Below are 21,878 nucleotides of genomic sequence, written 5' to 3'. Positions count from 1 at the left end.
ACGGTACGATTGCTAACGTCACACATGAATAGTTTGTTTGTGCTGACCCAAAAGTCGCGGGTTCGATCCCGGCCGCGGCGGTCGCATTTCGATGGAGGCGAAATGGTAGAGGCCCGTGTACTTAGATTTAGGTGCACGTTAAAGAACACCAGATGGTCGAAATTTCCGCAGCCCTCCACTACGGCGTCTCTCATAATCATATCGTGGTTTTGGGACGTTAAACCCCAGATATTATTATGAATAGTTTGTTTGTTTGTCTTTCTTTTTTAAAGAAAATATGACGCATATATGTGTGCGCATATCCTCCAAATATCAGATGAAACCTGTCAAGCAATACAATGCGTTCTTCAATTGTGATAGTCATGGCGTACTGACAGTAAGGCCAGTAGCCAGCAATTTTTTTCGGGGGTAGACATGTGCGCCGGACCCAAAATCACCGGCGGCGGCGCGGCGCGGGGGGGAGGGGAGGGGGGAAGCAATGAATGCGATAAGTACACGCCGTAATGCTACAAGAACGAGGGCTAGCAGCTAACGCTTTTTGATCCGATCTCACTTAACTCTACAAAACGCTGGTGTATGGCAATACGGCCGCTCCCGGGAGAGAAGCGGTTTTCGGTCAGTTTGTCGTATCAGTGGTCCGAGCGCGAAGCAGTGAGATCACAGCACCCACAGGGCGTAGAAGGCATACGAGCCGATCGCTGGGGGATGTCTGTCGAAATAGCGCGCGTGCCAGCGCTCTCGACCGCGCCCTTATAGTCAAAGTTCACAGTTGCTGCTCGAGTTACGCAGTCTCTCTCCCCAGACATCCCTTCCTGCTCCTTCGCCCAGCAGATAACGACGGGCGGGGCGTTTCTTTCTGCTTGAGGAGCAATCAACGGCAGGCCTCGCACGCTGGTTGATGTTATTTCGTGTGACGGAAATGGCCAGCTTGTTTCATCTCTGCTTTAGCCACGATCCTTGCCAACACTCGCGAGGTTTTACTCGCGGGTAGAACATACAATGCGCGGAGCGATGTTATCAATTTAGAGTTTATACGGAACATGACGCGACGGTGAAAGCCTGTCCTGAGTGTCCATACAATTGCTAACGCAATAAAAAACATAGAAAAAACCGTCGAAGCGGGCTCGCCTTTTTCCTGGAAAGCTGCATCGTCTCCGCTGTAAAGAGTTCGTCCGTTGGCAGAATCATATAATCCGGCGCCTTTTCCATTGGTTTCGTTCTCGCCTTCGATACCCTTCTTACAGGGGACATCTCCTCGCCACTTACTTCTTCATAAAGCACGCGTACAATGTCAGCACTAAGCGTTGAACCTATCATGATTTCGCGCTTGTCGGCTACAGTCCATCTCTGCATGCGCGGTCGCAAACGCACAAAATGGAGCGAAATCAGTTATTTACGCACGATAGTCGTGCGAGAGGAGCAAGAGCGGGTGGGCGGCTGCATAGCAAAGCAGTATGGGAGACGATTCACAACTGTTACTTCTCGTATATGGACCAGTCTACCCTGATGACAGGGTACATACTTCGGGGGGGGGGGGGGGGGGAGGGGCCGAAAATTTTCAATTTTGCTTGCGCATATATACACGCACACATACAAACGCACGCACGAACATACATAAAGTATGGTTGAACCCCCCTCCCCCCTCCCCGAAAAAAATTTCTGGTGGTTTCGCCCCTGCCTGATGATGTCGCGTGAATCACTGTTCTGTCATCACGAACTGCACCAAAAGACAAGAAACGCCAAGAGAGAATAACGCGCTCGTTGTTTTTGCTTTTTCTTGTATTTTCAGAGGCTGTTTAGGGGCTCTTTATAAAAGCAGGGCGTGCAAACAGGGACACAGGAGAGTAGTAAAGACACCAGAAACGCCGCTAGGAACTGAAAAATCACACAGCGGCGGAAACGAAGGTAGACACAAATATTTATCTGCGCATTCCCCCGTAAGAGGCCATACCTATCAATCAAGTGCGAGTGTAGTGGTCTACGGGAGAGATTGTTGTTGACTCTCTCGACTTTTATCTTATGTCCGTGTTTCCACGTCATGTCTTCTTAACATGAATGCCTACCAACTAGCTCAGCTATATTGTAAGTTTGCCATTCTCTTTACTTCTGTATTTATTTATCGATTTACTCGAGTAAGAATAAAGGAAAAAAGTGTACTAACGCACCGAGATATATATATTACTTAGCTATTTTATTTATTTATGCACAGTATACTAGGTCCTAGACTCCAAGAATATGCTATCCAGCGAATTGGGTCGTCGCCCTTTAACGCTGGAGGACGCGGCAGCGTTAAGGCCAGGCAATACTCGTGATATTTCTGGAGAAGAAGATACCTTCTGGGGAGCTATTCTCGATGCGTTCATCCAAAGGAGATGTCCACAGTCCATTACGGCAGAGCGCATTCAGTGGTTCGAAAAAGCGGTGAGCCGTGATGTCACCTCGCTCTTGACCACGTCGCCGCACCGAACCCGCCAGCACATTCCTAGCGTAGTAGAGTGGACAATATGCACAGAAACAGGAAATTTTCAAGTCTGAATTTGCATATGAATGTGTCCCAGATGTTTGAGAACGATGCAGGGAATGCCGACCTTACAGCTGCGTTAGAAGGGCGGCCGCATTAAACCTAAATCGATGGCTAACACGATCAAAAGACACGCGGACCGAAAATCGGATCTCAGAGGGCTGCGTTCGTTGCATTGAAGCGCATTCCTTCCCTCTAATTTGTGTCGAGAGTGTTTGAAAGCTTCGTGATGTCATGATGGTGCTGCAGAACAAGAACCGGAAACAGGGGGCGCGCTTCTCGCCGAGCTCCCACTATTCAGCGGCCGCTGAAATGGACAGTCCATTACATGGACACATCGAGAACAGCTCCTCCGGTGAATGCTGTATTTATTTCCAGATTCCCCATTCGAGTTAAAAGAAAAGACTAACGGCGGCGCGCCGCAATTATTGCGCGGCGGCGGCGGCGGCGTGATCTCTCTTGGGACTTCGGCGGCGGCGCGAGTGGCGTGACCAAAAACAGGCGGCGGCGGCGGCGCGGCGCGGCGGCGCACACCTCTAGGGGGGAGGGGGGGGGGGCACTTGCTGAAGGCCTTGGCTATTTCGGAAATAGGCCTATTTTTATTATTTATTTTTGGTAAGATCATCAGATTTTCCATCAGAATTTCAGAGGGGGGCAGGTGCCGGGCCCTTAAAGCACCCCCCTGGCTACGGGCCTGCTGACAGCATTTTGATAAAGGTTAAGTGAACGTGCTTCAATAATTTGATGTTCAAAGTTATCATGCGGCCGATACGAAAACGTATTGTTTTGGAAAAGAGCAGCGTTCGTGCGAACACAAATTCGGTATTGGAAGCTAATCTTGCGTGCAATTCTCTTTTATTGTAAACAGTGCTAATGCACAACTCTTTCCATACCACGACGTTTTCTCAACGGGCGCATAATGAGCTCTAGCTCACGAATAATTATACTGGAAGGAAGTAGTCGTCTTAGTGCGCAATCACTGTCCCGGCACACGTTGTGGATATTGTCACGTGGTCGTGACGTCGACGAAGGCCGCAGGCGAGGGGTCCAAGATGAAACTCTTTATTTGGCCGAACTTGTGGCCGAGAAACGGAATGTTAATTTACAGCAATACACACGGTATGCACTGATAGCGGCGAACAGAGCGTCGACCATCGATCAACTGACAAGCGGTCAAGCGCGTCGGCTTTTATACAGGCGCTATCGAACTTTCCAGCAATATCGCTGTTGGCGGCGTTATCTCTCGACAAAGCTGGAACATTCGCGCGTGGCGCGCAATCTTAACAAAACGACCTACTACAATCGCGAAGCTTCTCGCACACTGCGGCGCGGTCAGCGTCGAACGTTGATAACGGTCCTTGCTGGTCAAACCCGAATACATCAAAATAAAAACAAGAAGCCGGCGTGGCAACATTGTGCCTGCTGCATCCCGTCCGTTGTTGAACCAAGGCACAATTAGTATTCGCATAACAACGGAGAAAAATCTATTTAACGCTCACACGTCAGCACGATGATCGAAGGCGCGCAAGGCAGGGCAGGCACGATGCGAAAAGCAGGCGAGCAGCAACTCCAGGCAGACTGCGGTTCTTGTTGAAGCTATACGATCCTCCCCGTGAGCGGCGTGGAGGCGGCCGCATTTTAAGAAACAGGAATGGCCACGCGCATCGCTAATGCGCATCACGTGGTGCTATCAAGACGAAAGCGTATCCCCGGAGTCGGGGCTCTCCCGGTTTGGCGCGAAACCGGATCTGACGTTACCATAGGGAGGTACTCCCTGCCCCTAGACAGGTACTGTTGTAGCTAGGGAAAGATCCGACGATTCCTCGGCCTTGTCCCCAGCCTTTACTTGCCTATGTTCTACTCGGTACCCTCACCACAGTCGCCGGCCTTGTTTGAGTTATGCCTTCTTTGCGCGGTGTGGTGATAGACGACAGCCAGGTTAAATTCATGTGCAGGAGTCGCCTTCACTTGAAAACATCCGTCGAGACCTGCACATTTAGTTTTGATGGTTTTGACGCTGTCCAAATGGCTGAGGCCGTCTCTGCGATGCACTTTCAGCGCGTAGACTGTCGTTTTGTACGTTGGTGGTAACGACGTTTGCAGTGCCAACGCGGACCCTCAAGATATATGCGACAATATAGGGGTACGTATTCTGAAATTGTGAGATGCTTGCCATCAGTCACTGAAGGTTGTATTTTCTTTATATTTTAGAAGTTAGTTCTGCAACTGCAGCACGATGTGCCCCCCGTGGTGTATACGTCTTCAAAGTGCTGCCACGTTGCTGCAGCTCTGAAGACGCCGATGCGGAGCGCCAGATCAAGAAAACGCGCTTGCTGAACCGCAAGCTGACGGCTACGCTGAAACGCCTGCCGTGTGTTCGAATCTTGAACGCCGAGGTAAGTTTACGCTGATATACTGGTGCGCGCCGCTGAGGGAAATGCCGTACCGTCGTGGTCGGCACGCAGCTTTTTTTAAGAACTTTTTAGCCGCGCTAGTTGCTCATTGCTTGCGGTAAAGTGATGCGGTAGAGGTCTTGCGGGTTAAAATACTGACATGCCGACCACGACGATATGGCATATCCGTATTGCTGCACGGTAAACCTGCACTGCCAACAGACCCGATTAAAGCGGTATGTAGATGCGTACCGTCCGCACCGCATTCTAACGAATTTTAAAACTTAGTTGTAAGTGCTCCTAGCAATTTTCTCCCGTGTATATGCGTTCATCTGAAATACCTGACTGTTGTTATTGACAAGGCGTTCACACGATGTTGAGATACAGGGAAAATACCGAAATGAAGGTGACAATGCACGTTAAGCACGTGCACACCTTTTAGTGATCTTGCATGTGGCCATTATACACAGTGGAAAACAAGGCCTTGAAATTTAATGCCCTTTCTTTAAGACGGTGACATACATGGACAGTGAGGATGCTTTTCAGTATTTAGATTTAGCGGAGTGAGGCAACGTGGTGCCATTTTTAGTAGAGGCATTTGAGAATACATGGCTTGCATGTGCCGTCACATGAGCTGGCTCGTATGTTAGAGACAATTTTGATAAACCATTCCAATGTCCGTGGAATGGTTCATCAACAATGGCAGTGGTAGTGACACAAGCATCCTAGCCTTTCTCACCGAAGGCCACTAATAGAGTAAGAGAGTGTTTTCAAGGCATGGGAAAAGAAATGTTTGACTGAAACATCAGTATGTGGTGATACCAAATTCAGAAAACCGCCAGTGTCCGCATCTTCTCAGTGACAACCAACTCACTATGACGTTGTTAGGTAACTTTTGTTACCCTTGAATAAATGAAAGCCCACAAGTCACTGCTATCTCGATCTGTTTCAGTGGACGAATGAAAACCTGTCGACGAAATGGGTTCATGTATGTGAGGTACCTTTTGAAAAGGCAACAATTAAAATTAACGTTTCAGAACCACTATGGGCACCCTGTTCACAATAAAGAATGCGAAGAGGGTGATTATTTATGGCCTAGGTGCCAGTGGGTGCTGTTGTATATCCTGGGTAGGTCAACACATGTACAGCTAAAGTAAGTTGCACACATACCACATTTGAGGTCAGATGTATAAAGATTTTCTTCATTGCGATTAGAGCAGTGGTGTCCAAATTAATCGCTTGGTTAGTAATGAACAATTATCCACCAGTGCTTGAGCATGTCTTGCCTTTCTCAAGGCACTTTTTATGGTGTTTTGTTGTTTGTTTGAACTTTTCGTTCCACTAATGTAGGATGTGTCACAGTTCACGCATTTTGTGGGTAACCTCCTGGAAACTATTTGTCTAAGGAGCACTTTGATTCTTTGGGAGGACAAACAGGAACAGCAAAAGTATGTGGGCATCCCATGGTGCAGGGAATAAGCGAGTCACTTGCAAGATTTTTTTACACTAATTGTGTGAAAATTTCCCAGATGCCAAAAAACTAGGTAACATGACAGCTCACACATGTTAAAGACCTCTTGGAGCAATAAAAGTTACCAGGGGTAATCTACAAAATTCCACGCATGAACTTTGATACGACTTATATCAGTGAGACTAGAAACCTCAAACGAAGTTCATCGTCAACAAACAGGGCAGCAGTGTACAATAGACAAAGAAGGGAACGGTTGTCTTTGTTCCCTTCTTTGTCTGTTGTCCACTCCTACCCTTTTTGTTGAATATGGATTAGCAACTAGCCCAATCTCAAAGCTTGCCTCAGACGAAGGATTCAACACCAATAGTCACACTCGTTCGGAGCTTTGGCAATTTTAGAGCCCTGTAAAAGCCTTTTATTCATCAATAGAGAGCCATTGGGTGTTTCCCAATATGCCTTACAAGTTTGCCATTGAAAGTTCTGTCTACGTTAATGCAACAGCTTAAACATAATAATTCTAAGTTAGAAACACAGACAACTAACTGGCTAGAACGTGCTATCATATCCTAGTGGAAATGGAAGGACCGTAAATTATAGTGATAGAATCTAGCACACTTGCAGTTTCAACAGGATTTGCATTTTTAAAATGTGTTTCAATGTTGCAAAAACCGGTTTGTTGTGCAGCCTGGTGGACAGGCCTTCATACTGTGCAAAGGAGCCATTCGGATTGCTGTACAGTCTTCTGTTCTTTACATGCACCATAATTCGTGCTTGATATTACAATCTGTATTATTAGGCATCCCCACTTTATTCTATGCTTTTTATAAGGCAAAAGGAGTGATTGCTGAGAGGCGGCTTTGCCATCACTGTGACTAAGGGAACTGGCAACCTGTGTCAAGCCGTGGTGCTTATGCGCAGTGCGTATACATGCTGAGTACACAAACACGAACCACAGCAACAGGGGCTTTATAAGCACAATGTTGCTTTCTTATAGATAAGGCCTTGCTCGTTTGCTGGCGTATTATTGCTATTGTGCTAAACTACCACTGTTTACAATGTGTTGTGTGTATGACTGAATTGGTGCGTAAAATTGTGATAAAAATTGTGAGCCATTCCATTTTGTGAAGGCAGGTTACCAGTGAAGCTGTCTAGCACATAACACACAAATATGAACAAATGTATGAACTCGTTTCTTGTTATGATTGGTGGTAAATGTGATGAAAGGTACACACACACACATTTGTTGTCTTGATCGGTGGCTCATTATTTTTTGGTCATGGTGATGACGATGGCCTTATTGTTGCTATGATGCGCAATGACAACCTTGCACATGTTCTTAGCCAGAGTCTCATCTATGCCTGTCTGGTGGTGAGGTTTGTACAAATTGTGTCGCACAGGAAGCCAAAGCATTCTAACACAAATTGCATAACTACGGTGGTTTGTTTTTGTGTTTTATATTTTTTCAAATTAGAGGGTAAAAATTGGGTGCTATTTTTCAAGCTGGTAATTTGAGAAAAATCACATTTTTCGTGGAACCATCATTGAACTGCATGTTTTTGGGGGGGTTTAGTTTAGAAATGCTACATGAAATACATTTACACAAATTGATAAGTCAAAAGGACAGTAAAGAGCCTTGATGACATCTAGGAAAAGACACATTTAATTCACAAAAAGCTGATCACCGATTTTTTACGTGTCCTTGTTAACGTACATTGCCATTTGCATGTGCAGCATGTTGGTCTTCATTCGAGAGCTGTCTCACCTTTGGATGTACAGAGGCATCCACTTCCACCTTGAGCACCGCACCGTGCAGCCAACGCTCCGTGGAGCGTCTCTCGCTGGCGGCTGGGGCACGCAAGCGCAGTGACAACTGTAGGTGGTGCCTTCGCCGCGTCATCTGCTAAAGCGCAGCGGCTCCGCCTAATCGCGCTTGCTCTTCGATGAAGGTAACTTAATCTCATGGAAATCAAGAAGCGCAGCGACTGCGCCTCGTTCCGCACTGCTTTTTTACCTACTGTTTTCTTTTTCTGCATGCGATCTTAAAAGTAATAAACCGTGGCCCGTGCATGAGTAAGATCGCCAAGCCGGGCTGGCACTCCCGCAACTAAGCTACTCAGATGCTTTGTGCCGTACAGTTAGAATATTCCCGCTACTCACACGGTTGTTTTCATCAGCTGAAAGTTTGGCGACACAAAGTCGACAATAAAAAAATATAAGTTTGCGCTGTGAATTGAAGGCTCACGGAAAACTTTCTGCTTCGTGCTAAAGTTTTGAGCCAAGAAATATATAAAGCGATACGCGGTGCTTTGGGTCACCTAGCGATAAAAAGGGAGTCAAGCATTATTCAGCGCCTGCTTACAGAAGTAATCATTTGTCAGCGGCGCTTCTTTGGTGAACTGATCGCGTGATATGAGTTCAGCTGAAAACTCTATTAGAATGCTTCTTCATTTTTCTGCATGAATGGTACGAATAAGCATGGTTGCAAATGAGTAGCAAATTAGGGCGGCGTATTGGCGAGTTAAATTCGCTAGCGCATGAAGGCAGCAGTGCTGATAACACCTGAATGTAATGTAACTTCTCTGAAATTGGCAAATTGCTCACATCCTTTTGTTTTCAGGCGAGTAACAATCCAAACTTTCGCACATTTAAAGCTGTTATGTCAGACCTTACCATGCATTTATCGCCAATTTTGCGGCGCCTAGCTTTGAAGCTGATCAAAAACATTTGCGTGAGCAGCGGGAACATTCTGGCTACTGGGCTCAAAGGAGCTGAGTTGCTTAGTTGTAGGAGTTCAAGCGCGGCTGTGAAAGTTTACTCATGCACGGACCGAGGTTTATTGGTTGTGAGATCGCATCCAGAAATGAAAGAAAACACTAGCAGCAAAAGCTAGACGGTACAAGGTGCAGTCGCTTCGCTTCTTCTGAACCGTGCCGGATGCTGGATTTGCATGCGCATAGCAAGAGCGAAGTTAGCTTCACCGCAAAGCAAGTACAATTCGGCAGAGCTGCCGCGCTTTAGCAGACGACGCGGCGAAGGCTCCGCCTAGAGCTGTCACTGCGCATACGCGCTAGTTACCCAAGCAACCAAGAGAGGCGCTCCGCGGTGTGCTGGCCGCACGGTGCGGTGTTCAAGGTGGAAGTGGACGACTCTGTACCTCAGCTGAAAGAACCCTCTCAACATCACAGCTTTCATTAGCTATAGTCGGGTACAACTTTAGAAGGCAGCGGCATTTTCCCCTCAAAGGCAGATGCATACGAGCCTCTACCAATAGGCGCGCACTTCAGGTGACGTCATGAGCCGGACGGCCGGTGATCCCGCCGACGGAGAACATGCCTAACATGCCTAGCGGGACTATTTCTTTAGTCGCGGAGGCAATTGGCTGCTGCGCTTCGGTCATCTGGGCGGGGCCTCTCCTGTCTTCTAAAGTTGTACCCGACTATAGGCACAGCAATGTCATTGCAGCATTTGCTGGCCTCGGGTAGTGAGCAGCAGAGTCATGCCAATATTCAGTGAGTTCAGCAGCTGGTTAGTGTGGATTGCTTCCAGCAAGTACTGGTTGCACTTGTGAATTCATGTTTTTAGTCTCTAAAATGAAGGTAGGTCAGTTGTTATGAAATGACTGTCTCAGCAGACAAGAGTCTCTTGCAATGGATTCAATACTGCTTGCAATTTCCATAACGTTAGGTGGTTTTCACCTTTGTTTGAGACGTTCCGTTTAACAGTGCAGTACCATTCTGTGGAGAGTTTTGTGCAAAACTCCACGCAACATCTTTCCACTAATGTGGTGCTGCTGTTGGGTTACGTAGACAAAACGGGTTTTACCAGTCATTGTTGAAAGCTCGCCGACCATCTGCGGATGATGGAGGATTTTAGCAAGTTTCGAAGGCGTCCGGACGGTTGCTTGCATCTGTGTGCGAGAGCAGACAATGCAGCACTGCATGTGTCACAACTTTGTGGGTGCACTTGTTCTAGCTTCCTACACGGTGATGTCGGTGTCCAACTTGTCGCCCAGAAACCGAAACCGAAAGTCGTTCATACAAATAAGGCGATGTGAAATAGTTTCGAGAGAATACATGAATTTGGGAGTGTGTCTCATGCTTCCTAGATCAATAAGAAATGTTTGCAACAAAGAATGCACAAGCCACAAATTTGATGGCACCACCCCTTAAGTGGTTGTGTGTGAACTTGACGTCAATTTGGACACTTTGGTGGCTTTGTAACTCCTATCTAACAAAAATAATGCAACATGTTTTTAGAGATTAAGTTAGAGCACGTGCTTGGCTTTAATTCTGGGGAGTTTAAAGAAAATTGAAGATGGCCTTTTTTTTAAACTGAATTTCGAAGTATTTTATTTTTAGAGACGTTTCTTACCATATGTATTTATGGTTTGCGTCTGACATCATCCTCGGCTATCATACTTAGCACAATGGTTAACCTAATGCGTGGCAAATCTCTGGAAAATTTGGGAAATTTCGAGTATTATAGACGCGGAGTGAAAAAATCTGAAATTAGAGCATTATTGAGCAATGGGTGCCGTATTTGCAATTTCTTTTGCATAAGTTATGGGCAACAGAACTGCAACATAACATTTTATAAATGCACGTTACTCACAGTAAGCCAAGAAAAATTGACTCGCAGCTGCAATAATTTCTTTGTAGGATCTCGTCAAAATCGTATTTTCGGGAAATTCGCGAAAAGCAGTTCTGCTGAGTGAAGACTTCCGTCCAAATTTTTTTGACCTAGGCAAATTTTTTTTTCCGCAAAACTAACATTGGTTTCGTGGCCCTAGGGACTCATACAGCAAAATATTTTTTTTTTTTCAGCAAAATTAAAGGGGTCCACAGACATGCACCGATGTTATCTGAATACACTCTATCTGCTACAAAGTAGTAATCTTCATGTTTGCTCATGGAATCTTTATGAAATCGGAAAAATGTGGAACTAGCTGTACATTTGGTAATTTGCCCTACCTGCACGCTGTGGCACATAGGCTATACATAGGCGCCTCACTGATGCTTTTTTTAGTGTGAGCAATGGGGCCATAGTGGTCCCGAAGCATCAATTTTATGTACTTTTAAAAAATTTGAGGCGCGTTCTAATATGTTAATCTGGTACCTTCCCCATCTGACAAGTTTTTATCAGACTTTTGACTATGTAGTGAAGTGTACATCACAGGCTTGCTGTGTCAAAATTCTTCTATTATCCGCACCAGGCTCTCTCCTCTAACACTGTTGTCTTTCACATATGAACATTGGATGCTTGCACGTGTTCTCCATGTATGGCAGGCTGAAATATTCATATTTATTTCGTTGGCTGCTGCTTCCTTGCGTTAGTGTCAAAGCAGTTGGGGGCATTATACAAATGATGCAGGCAACCATTAATTGAATCTGAAATGCATGTGCCGTATTACTCGAATCTAAGCTGATGTTTTTTATAAAAAACAATGTGCGAAAGTGGGGGGTTGGCTTAGATTCGAGTACCATGATTAAGTTTTTTTTTTTTCTGGCCTTGCGAATTTTGAGTGTCGGCCTACAATCGAGAGCGGCCTAGGTTCGAGTAAGTACGGTACATATTCTAGTACTGTCACTATAGCTTCAGTGGTGGTTGGTCAGCTTTCAGTAGTGATTCATCGCAATGGTGGATGCAGGGTGTCGGAACGAAATGTTTTTCGTTTCAGTTTTAGTTTCGTTCCACCGAAAAAAGTTCCGTTTCTGTTCCGGAACTAAAAAAATAATGTTTTGTAACGGTTCTTATTTTTATGCGAAAATTTGAAGGTAAAGTAACGATAAAAACATAGGATTTGTGGTAAACTTGCGCTCCTCTTAAGAACGTGGGACGGGTTAAAACACGTTCTTCCCCGCATTCTTCAGAGGAGCGCAAGTAACCTGTACGACGAATTGCTACAGACTAGCGCGAGCTATGTGGGGTGTCGTGGCTGTGGCTGGCCCAGAAACAGCGTCACGGGGAGGAGACCAAGACAACCAGCAAACATCTTTACTCCGCCGAGTCTCGGCCACAACTGCGAGCGTGCCATCGTTCGTTTTCTTCTTCTACGGACGACGCGCTTGCAGCCGCCGCTTTTATACTTGTCTATACGCTTCTATACATTTATAGGAAGGAAGAACCAGAGGTCAGCAACAGGAAAGAGCAGGCAACCACAAACGGTTGGCAGCAAGGCGGCTGCCACGACGACTGCTAAACCCGAAAGGGATGCGGTGCCCCGGAGCCCCCAGTGCCACGGACAACACCGGGACCTTGGTTACCTGGTGGACGAACCGTGCGACGTGTGGTCGTGCACAGCCACGTGCTGTCCGCTGTGGCCAAGGATAGCGGCTACTGCGCCCTCCTCCCAGTTTCACCGGAGGGGACGGGGGCAGTATAGAAGCGGTGGTGCGAGCGTGCTGGCCGTAGAAGACGGGGAATGATGAGCGATGGTGCGCTCGCAGCTCGCACTCAGCAGCCAACTGGCAGCGGGCTGTTGCGGCCGAGGCTCGGCAGAGTAAAGGTGGTTTGCTGGTCTGTCTTGGTCTCGTCCCTGAGGGGCTTCTGGGCCAGCCACACAAAACCCCAAAACTAGCACCCTTCCAATTTACTGTATTTAAATTTCTCAAAAGTGAATTACGAATTTTCTGAGCAGGTTCTATGTTTTGTGTCAAGGGAGTAAGCATTTTCTCAGAAGCAGCCCGTCATCGAGGGTGCAAGACCGCTGTTCTGATAAAACAACTTCAGCACCGAGAATGCCCTCTCCACACTAGTGTGACTGGCACACGAAAGTCCACTTGCATTAAATAAACAGCTCTGGTTGCCACTCTTTTCATTTTTCATAAAATTTGAACATCTTTACTTTGGAATTCTTGCATGAGATAAGCGCTAACACTATACCCTGACATATGTATTATTGCTCACGTTGCATGACCTCGGTTGTTCCAGTCACCAAGTTTTTCCCGGGAACTGAAACTGATAAATATTTCGGTTTTCACTCTGGAACGAAATAATAGATAACGTTTGTTATTTTCGTTCCGGCCAAAATAGCTTTTTCGTTTGTTTTTGGTTTTAGTTCCGTTCCGACACACGGGGGTGGAGGGCTAATTAATTTCAAGCTGTGATATTGGTGCACGCCACATATACAGGGGCAATGCAAACATCAAAGGAGCGTGTCTTGATTTCAAAAGTTCCGGCTGAGCCCCACTCTAGCAGTGAAAAATTTTTGACCATTGCAGCATACTAGCAACACGTTATGTTGCCAAATTTTTCCATTATCTTATGAAACTGTAGGCTGTGGTCCCATGTTGTTTCACTTCCCTTTCTTTTGTTTAGTGACTTCAGTTGATCTGCAAGTTCTTTCTTGTCTCAATGCACACATTTTCCTAATTGCACTAATTTTTTTTTGTTCCTACAGCATCGGTTTCTCAATTCCTCGAAAGAGCCACGACGTGCGCTCTTAGCAATTGATGGGTACCATGTGCACAGAGGCCAAGGGATCGATCAGCTGGCCAAAATCGTCAGTTTCTCTTGCCCGTGACTTCGGACCTGGAGTGAAGTCACATGGACACAGCGAGCTGGGTATCTGCTACAGGCTGCTGAAGTGCAGCCACTGCAACACAAAAGGCCACGAAGTCCTGCGAGTGCAGCAAATTCCTTCGCCCTACCTTCCCAACATAACCAAGGATGCTTTAGATCACCTTAATGTGTAAGCAGCACACAAAACAAGACATGAAGGAGGAATACAATTGAACAGGCCAACCACTGCACTTGCAATTAGCTTATTTTGCAGGGAAAAAAGGAGGGGGTAATACACATATGCACAAGTGCACAACATTCAAAATTTTTTTTAAGCACCGTTATGAGCAAAAGTCATTGTTGCATGTGGTGCACTTGTGGGTATGTACTATATACATATTTTTTAAAAAGAATAAACTAGTGGCAAGTGCAACAGTTGTCCTGTTGAATCATATTAATCCTCTTGTGTCTTTTTTCTGTGCGCTGCTTTACATGTTCAGATGCTCTGTCACCAATTCACCTGACTTTCAACCTTACTGAAACTTGGCAAATGCTGCCTGCCATGAAACGGCCCTTTTCAGGGCCACCCATGTGTTGTCCGGCTGGTTGCGAATGCTCCCAACTGTACCCAGATAGCCTCCTTGAAACTTGAGAGGAGTTGTACGGCGCATGTTGACTCTGCTGGCTGTATATTACTTTTGTATAATTAAGATTGTGCCACAGGGTCTTTCAATTGAAAGTAATACATATAGCACGACCTTGCATTAATTATCTTTCACAAATGCTAATCACTACTCGAACAAATCGAGAACGTTTCTGTATTGCAGCAAATAAATGTAGAAATTGCATATGTCATCACACCTTTATTGCCCAAAAATTGCATTTATTGCACATTCATCAAGCAAGTGACCTATGCAGGACACTATCTCTGCAAGCTCAGATGTGCACGCGCAGGCCTTGCATTTATGGCTTTGCTATCTCGGCAGCCCTCTGTTCTATTGCTACCTGTGAATGTGCCAAGCAGATTGGTCTGAACGGCATCACAAGTAGCTAAACACATTTTAGAGCGCAATGAACTGGGCTAGTTGGTACTACTTCATTATGTCACAGTGCGAGGAAAGAAGCCAAGCACACAGTGCTGTGTCCCAGCTTTTTCCTCGTTCTGGAGCACTGGAACAATGAACGTTTGAGAACATTCACTTGGAGCTCCTACCATCACATTTGGCTACATGCTCCAAGCCCAGCTCGTCCAGACATGATTCAAGGCATCACAGTTGTGTTCGCATACATCATCTGTGTAGAGAACAAGTTATTTTGAATTGAAAAATGGCCATCCACCTGTTTTGTACAAGGCTACCAGGAAATCCACACTGATTTCTCAGAAAGGAGACAAAAAATTCGTACTGTTCCTGGGCTCAAGCCTGGAACCAACACCTTTCCAGGGCTGTTTCTCTACAACTGAGATAGCCAGTAGGCTAGCAATGGGCAGTGTAGGGCCATTAGTTGAAAAGTCAAAGCACACAGAATGTGGCAAATGGGTCCTGTGGAAACGTGCAGCAGCTTTTAGCAGAAGATTCTGCGTTAATATCTATTTATGAAAATCAAACTTGAAAGAAAAACATTACTTGCAGCTGGTTATAAGCTACTTATACCTACTGTGCTTTGCACAGAACTCATTTGTCATATTCAGTGTCCATGCGCTTCAAACTGAATTTGCTCTCGCACTTTGATTACTAGCATACTGGTTAGCTTAAATGGTAGAGCGACCACCCCGAAAAAAGTCGTTCACGAGTTCAAACTGTGGACCATGTCAAATTTTTCGCCAACTAAAATGCTGTTCTTTATGAGAACCATATGAATTTTCTCGTAGCTTTGTGCAACAAATGGGAGTGGATGGCCATTTTTACATTCATACCCTTTCTATGTTGTGCAAAACTCCGCTGTTATAAACGAGTCATTTTCTAGCAGCCAACAGCACATCATAGTGTTTGTAGATCTGGAGTGCTTCCCAATACGGACCACTGAGAATGGCACAGTTGCATTGTGGGGCAAAAGTATATGGACAGTTTGTGCCACTGAGCAAGCTTATGTTATGAGGCCCAGCAGCACATAGTGCTGGCATTGTTGACATAGTTCCTTGAAAGGCAGTGGGGGTTAACATAGGCTGAAGTTGAGGCATCTCTGTTGTAGTGCAGAAAAACGGGTGCGGAGCAACACACAATGCCGTTTATGAGTTTGCAAGGCAGGCCAACTGCACCAAGGCGGATGAACTGCAAACAAGAGAGCCACATGGTGTTTCTAAGTGTCAGGCTGTACGTCACGAAATTTAGCTCAAGAAGTGAGCCCATAGTGTGCACTATAGGTGACCGCATCTGTTTGTATATAACATGCAAATAAGCTGATTGGTACAACTGAGTGAGAAGAGTTTAGCAAGAGTTTCATGCCACGTCTTGAATGTGCTTGAAAAAGTGCGTGAGCCAACATGTTAATAGGCTGCTAGAAACAATGTATCTAGTTTTTCTTTTCTAGTAAGACCTGTATATCCAAAGTTGGCCTCCCAGACAAATATGTATTATGGGTGTCATACTGTCAATTTTGATCACGATGGACCTGACTGGGTAGAATTTCTCTACTGTGATTTTTACTGTATGCAAGTTGCAGAAACGAGTCAATCACTGTTGAGAAATTTGACCCTGATTGGGCTTAATTGCGATCAGCAGTGCACCATGTGACAACGGTATCATCCGAGTTAGTTTCTAAGTATGGTCTACAGCCAAGCCGTGGATGGATCAACCTGTAAACCTAAAGCGGCGGCACTTACGACTGCAGTTTCGCAAAGTCGTACTCTGTCTTGCTGCAGCTTTAGCACACCATTCTTTCTATAACTGTTTGAGACGCTTTGTATACAAACTGTCTACATCACATGTTTTGGCTAGTCGTGTTGACTAGTGGCTAAGAAAGAACAAGATACATTTAAGAGTGGATAAATTGAACCTCCTGTGTAATAGATCTGTTTTCAACTTCATTTTGCAGTGTACTGTTAAATATAGTCAATTAGCAGAAGGCACTACCATGTTGATGTTCCGCTTTTTCCAAGTCACCTAAAAAGTATAATTTATCTTTGCTCGAAATGATCATAACCAGAAAAAAGAAAATTAGTACTAGTATTTCTAGCCTGAGATTTTCATTCTATTTTTGCAAAAAGCAGAACATGAATGACTTCAGGTTCAATGCAATGGCAGTTTAATCAAGATTAGTTACTATAAAGCACATACATGACAATATTTTTGTTGCAACGTCGAGTCCCTTGAGATAATGTGCAACTCTGACGAATTACAGGCAGTTCTTCATAGATCGCGTCTGAAAGGGTTTAATGTAGTCGAATGAAAGCTCGCACTTGAATCGAAAGTTCAACCCGACTTGCAGCTCAGTGGTAGCAAGTTCTACTGTGTGTTTAGTTCTGATTTTTTCTTTTTTTTTTTTTGCACGAAGTTATACAGAACACCCCCTCAATTGGTGCGCTGCTGGCAGGCACTGATTAGTTACTGCATATGCTACCTTTAGGTAGCGTAGTCAGTAACTCTAGCACTGATAAGAAGAAATCAGCGTCTTTAGGTTTGAACTCTTCCAAAAACACCCCCTTCGTGAAAACGAGCAAGTGTAGCGCAAGAATTTTCAAAAGCTTTACGTTGCGAGGGGTGTTTGGACGTGAACAATTCTGTCTCATCAATAATGCAATGTCCTGATGCACTGACAGCGCAGAGGTCATCAAAAGCAAGCTATCGCTTCCATTATAGCTAAAGCGCCTTCAAAGCAAAGCTGTCAAATTGAAATCACGGTTTACATGTATGTACAAAAAAAAAAATGAGGGGGGGGGGCAGTCATCGACGCCCATTAGCAAAGCATATTTGTTCGCGGCAATACCTAGTACATCTGAATTTGCTGCATGTACCCGCGCGTTCATGCACGTCACGATCGTGTCCCGATCATCGGAAATGATTTTTCAGAGCTCGACTGGCTCGATACCACATCTAGCGCAAGTTAACGATCAAAGAGCTCGATACCTATCGAAAGCGCAGAGCATGACACTCATACAAAGCACAATGTTGAATTGGAAGTTGCATCGGAAATGTATCTTGCAATGACCTCACCTGCTATGGCGGGCGAGCGGAGTCGAGTACGAATATCCACGGGTGAAAAAGGCACCACACCACTGTCTTCACTGTGAGAAGACATACCCTAAACTTGATAGCGAGCGTTAATGTTAACATTACCGCGTACAAGAACTAGCGAAAGAACAATTTACATCGCGCAAACGCTGCAAATTGCAAATAATCCGCCATTGCAGACGATGTCGATGTTGATCGAGCTCTCTCGTACTGTAATAAGGATTCGCGCCGTAGCCAGAAAACGTGTGCAATACCGCTGCAATAATAATAATAATAATAATAATAATAAAATATAATAATAATAATAATATAATAATATAATAATAATAATAATAATAATAGTAATAATAATAACAATAATAATAATCTAAGCATTCAAAAAAGAAACAGATCTAAATCGATTCTGACTCTGTCCTCGTGGCTTGAAATGAAACTGCATTGCATTACTGTAATGAATGTAGTGCAGAAACCGCATGCACAAGTATGCATTATCAACACAGGAGGACACAACCAGGTTAAGCTTTGACAATAAGGCTTTATTAAAATGCTGGTTTGGTTCCTCCATAGCTTTGGGAAATCATGTCATTTAACACCTCTACAATCAGTAATACAATATCTGAAATGAGAAATCATAAGTGAGAATGGGCAGGTCAGCACATTCACCAATCGAACACTTTGCATTCCAGTCAATTATTAATTACAGCAGCAGTTTGTGTCAGATAGAGCAGATGAGACATATGAGTGACTTAAATTTTATATTTAGTGGAACCTCGGTCCAGTGCCAACATCAACGCATAGTACTTTTCATATTTGTTGAGGCATGTGGTCATCATTGGCAATAATAATAATAATTTTCTGGGGTTTTACGTGCCAAAACCACGATATGATGAGGCACGCTGTAGTCGAGGCTCCGGAAATTTTGACCATCTGGTGTTCTATAGACCATCTTGTTCTTTACGTGCACTGCCATCGTACGTACACGGGCTTCTACCATTTCGCCTCCATCGAAATTGACCGCCGCGGCCGAGATCGATCCATGACTTTTGGCTCGGCACTGTTGTGGCCGCCTCCAGCTTTGCAATGCTTTGCACTATGTGCAATGCCCGACTCGTTTCAGTTACTGTTTCAGGTGGGCTCTCATAGTCGTTATTGTCACTGCTTGACAATGTGTTAGCAATGACGACACAGTGAATGTGCTTGCACACTTTGAAGTGTATCAGGTGCGCACACACTGCACATTCATTGCATCTCGAGGGACAGCAAGCAGCATCCCCGACTTTTGTCACTGTATAAGAGTGCCCTGTAGTAGACTGAGATGGCACATTCACGTGCCGTCTTCGTTTAATTTGGCACAACCTGCCATTTCAGTGCCAGATCTGTGGTACCTTTCAACTGCACTCAACTTCTTGCCCTTGCTTCTTTGATCATCTGGTTGCCCTCTTCATCAAAAAATGATATGTCAAGTCCATGAGGGCAGAAATTAGTTTTATCAACACGCTTATCTCTTTCCCTCCACATGCTGTGCTTCATCGTCCTGTGCATGCTCTCAAGGTGCATGTTGGTGTTTGATACCTGTCCCTCGTCCTAAAGCAGTAGGCCCGCTCTTGAGGTCTAACTGCATAGTTTGTCCTTGAAGTCTTCAGGAAATCCCTGGTTTCTTCCTCAGTGTCAAGGAATGATTGAAGATACTTTTCAAATTCTTGCTGGTCAAGGAACTCTAAAAGGAAGTCGCGCGTTTGTGGTACATGTCTGGCCTCCGTTGTTTTTCTACAAACTCATGTATCTTCTTCTGCCAATTCCTATCCACATGCCAGGTGCAGAGAAGTTTCTGCTGAGGGACACCCATAACTGACGACCATGCCTTGTAAAATTGTGAGGCGTCATCAGACATAAATGTCTTAGCAGCCACTTTTTTGTTGATGGCACACTCAAGAGACCTGAAAAAAGCTGCCAAGTTTTCCTCATTCATCCTGTTGCAGATGAAATAGGCTATAGGTATACCTTATCCCACTTCATCTAGCACTAGAAGAGTGGTCAGCTCAAACTGGTACCCTGTAGTTCCATGTGTTGAGTCAAGACACACAGTGCCCGTGCCCAATTCTTCTAACAGCTCTTTTTGTGGCTCTGTCATCAAAGCAAGGGCAAAATCTGTTGCACCAAAAGTACCAGTTGGGTCCACTGCACCTTGTGCCTTATACAGACAGACAAGTGTTTCACCTTTGTCTTACATTGCTTTCACCCACATATCTACACTGACAGCATCATTGGTGTGACACTGTTCAGGAGCAGCGATGTGAAACTGCCGTTTGATGTTATGCAGAGTTATGCGTTCTGCCAAATGTGCTGGCCTCAGCTTACATGCAACAGATGTTCTTATATTATTCAATATGGTTTTCATGGGCACACCACGCTCCAGGTCCTCTGCTAGGTTGGTTAACGTTGGCCTTTTCTTTGTCACTCATCCTCAAGTGCTGAATTTCTGCTTTATGGCCATAATGCTTTCTTTGGTACCTTACATTTATGGCGATATCTTCAGGTGCCGGGCTCTGAGTGTTCTCCTTCTTCGTCACAGTAATAATGAAAGACATATCTTAGCGGACTTGCAGGTACCCTGACTTTCTCTCGACGATTACCATGACCTTCCTTTGGCCTAGCCACTCCTGATCTATTAGAGTAGTAGTGGCTCCTCGTTTCCCCACTGGCCAGCTTTTTAGGAGCCGTGTGAAGAATAAACCAACAGTTCTCATTCGCCTCTTCCTGAGCTTTCCATTCACTGAATTCTGTAATACAAATACCAAGTATCAGAGAGAGACATTAAACCAACAAAAATAGTTCAAAGGCCTTAGACATAGATAATTGTCAAATGTTTTAAGTTTGCTCCCTCACTCTCTCTGCTTCACAAATAAATTAAGTCCTTCAGCTAACCTTCATCTCATTCAGTGCACTGATATTCCTTCTGAAAAACTTATGAAGCATAAGTTTTTGACCGAGCTTACGAATGTGCTATCAACGGCAAAACGACTGGGTGATAAATGTGACATGAGATGAACATGGTTTTAACAAAAATGGGTCATACAAATGAAGAAACAAAGTATACGGCTTAACAGCGGAGGTCATCAAAAGGTATTAAAAGGCCTTTAAAAGGTTAAAACTTAAAAAGTAAGAACAATAAAAGTCAACAGGTTTTGCAAAAACACAAATCTTTCTTCGAGAGCACACGTTTTCCAGAGTTTTGTGTGACCTTGCGGAGACCTTGTTGCACAGACTCAAGAAAACCAGTGATGTGCCTCCAAAAAACAGAGATGGGACAAAAACTGCTGTTATGCCATACGTGCACCAATGTCACATAGGATTAAGAGGCTGCAGGTGGCGCAGGAGTCAGTGTAGTGTTTACCGCCCCCACGAACTTTGGAGGCCTGTGCAAGCGTGTAAACGTGAACAGTGAAAGGCCTGACATGCTGCAAGAAGCACACCACGCGGTTTTTGTCTTGCAAATGCGGCATCGTGTATAAGATTCCGCTCTCTTGTGATGTGTTTACATCGGCCAAACTGGCCAATGTATTAACGATCGCTTGTGTGAGCACGCCAACAATTTAAAAGTCTGACGGCAACATGGCCTTACACTGTGCAGCTTGCGGTTGTACCCCCTTTCTTGACCAGGCTGTCATAGCTCGAGAAATATATGATGCATCATGTGCAGAACAGCTCGGACCCAGCTGTGTCAGCATGCCCTCTGTGTCACTCTCGAAGAAAGAGTCTGCGTTTTTGCAAAACTTTTATTGTTGTTCTCACTTTTAAGTGTTAACCTTTTCAAGGCCCATTTT

The 21,878-nt window shown here is 45.0% G+C and overlaps 2 long non-coding RNA genes across 3 annotated transcripts in view; one reads left to right on the top strand and one right to left on the bottom strand.

Moving 5' to 3' along the window:
• The first annotated feature begins 4,404 nt into the window (after positions 1 to 4,404).
• On the top strand, positions 4,405 to 14,025 carry LOC125759818 (uncharacterized). Of its 2 annotated transcripts, XR_007417514.1 has the most exons (4): positions 4,405 to 4,664; positions 4,733 to 4,917; positions 8,117 to 8,331; positions 13,785 to 14,025. It is a non-coding gene; the product is annotated as an uncharacterized LOC125759818 (long non-coding RNA). The 2 variants fall into 2 exon arrangements; XR_007417513.1 differs by lacking the exon at positions 8,117 to 8,331.
• Positions 14,026 to 19,813: 5,788 nt separating this feature from the next.
• The window catches only part of LOC125759743 (uncharacterized), an 11,798-nt gene continuing 9,733 nt past the window's right edge, over positions 19,814 to 21,878 (bottom strand). The window contains exon 3 of the long non-coding RNA XR_007417379.1: positions 19,814 to 20,565. This is a non-coding gene — a long non-coding RNA (uncharacterized LOC125759743). The remainder of the gene's footprint in view (positions 20,566 to 21,878) is intronic.

Source organism: Rhipicephalus sanguineus, chromosome 9 (assembly GCF_013339695.2).
Source record: "Rhipicephalus sanguineus isolate Rsan-2018 chromosome 9, BIME_Rsan_1.4, whole genome shotgun sequence".
NCBI lineage: Eukaryota > Metazoa > Arthropoda > Arachnida > Ixodida > Ixodidae > Rhipicephalus > Rhipicephalus sanguineus.
Note: the sequence above shows the minus strand (reverse complement) of the source record. Positions and strands in the feature narration are given on the sequence as shown.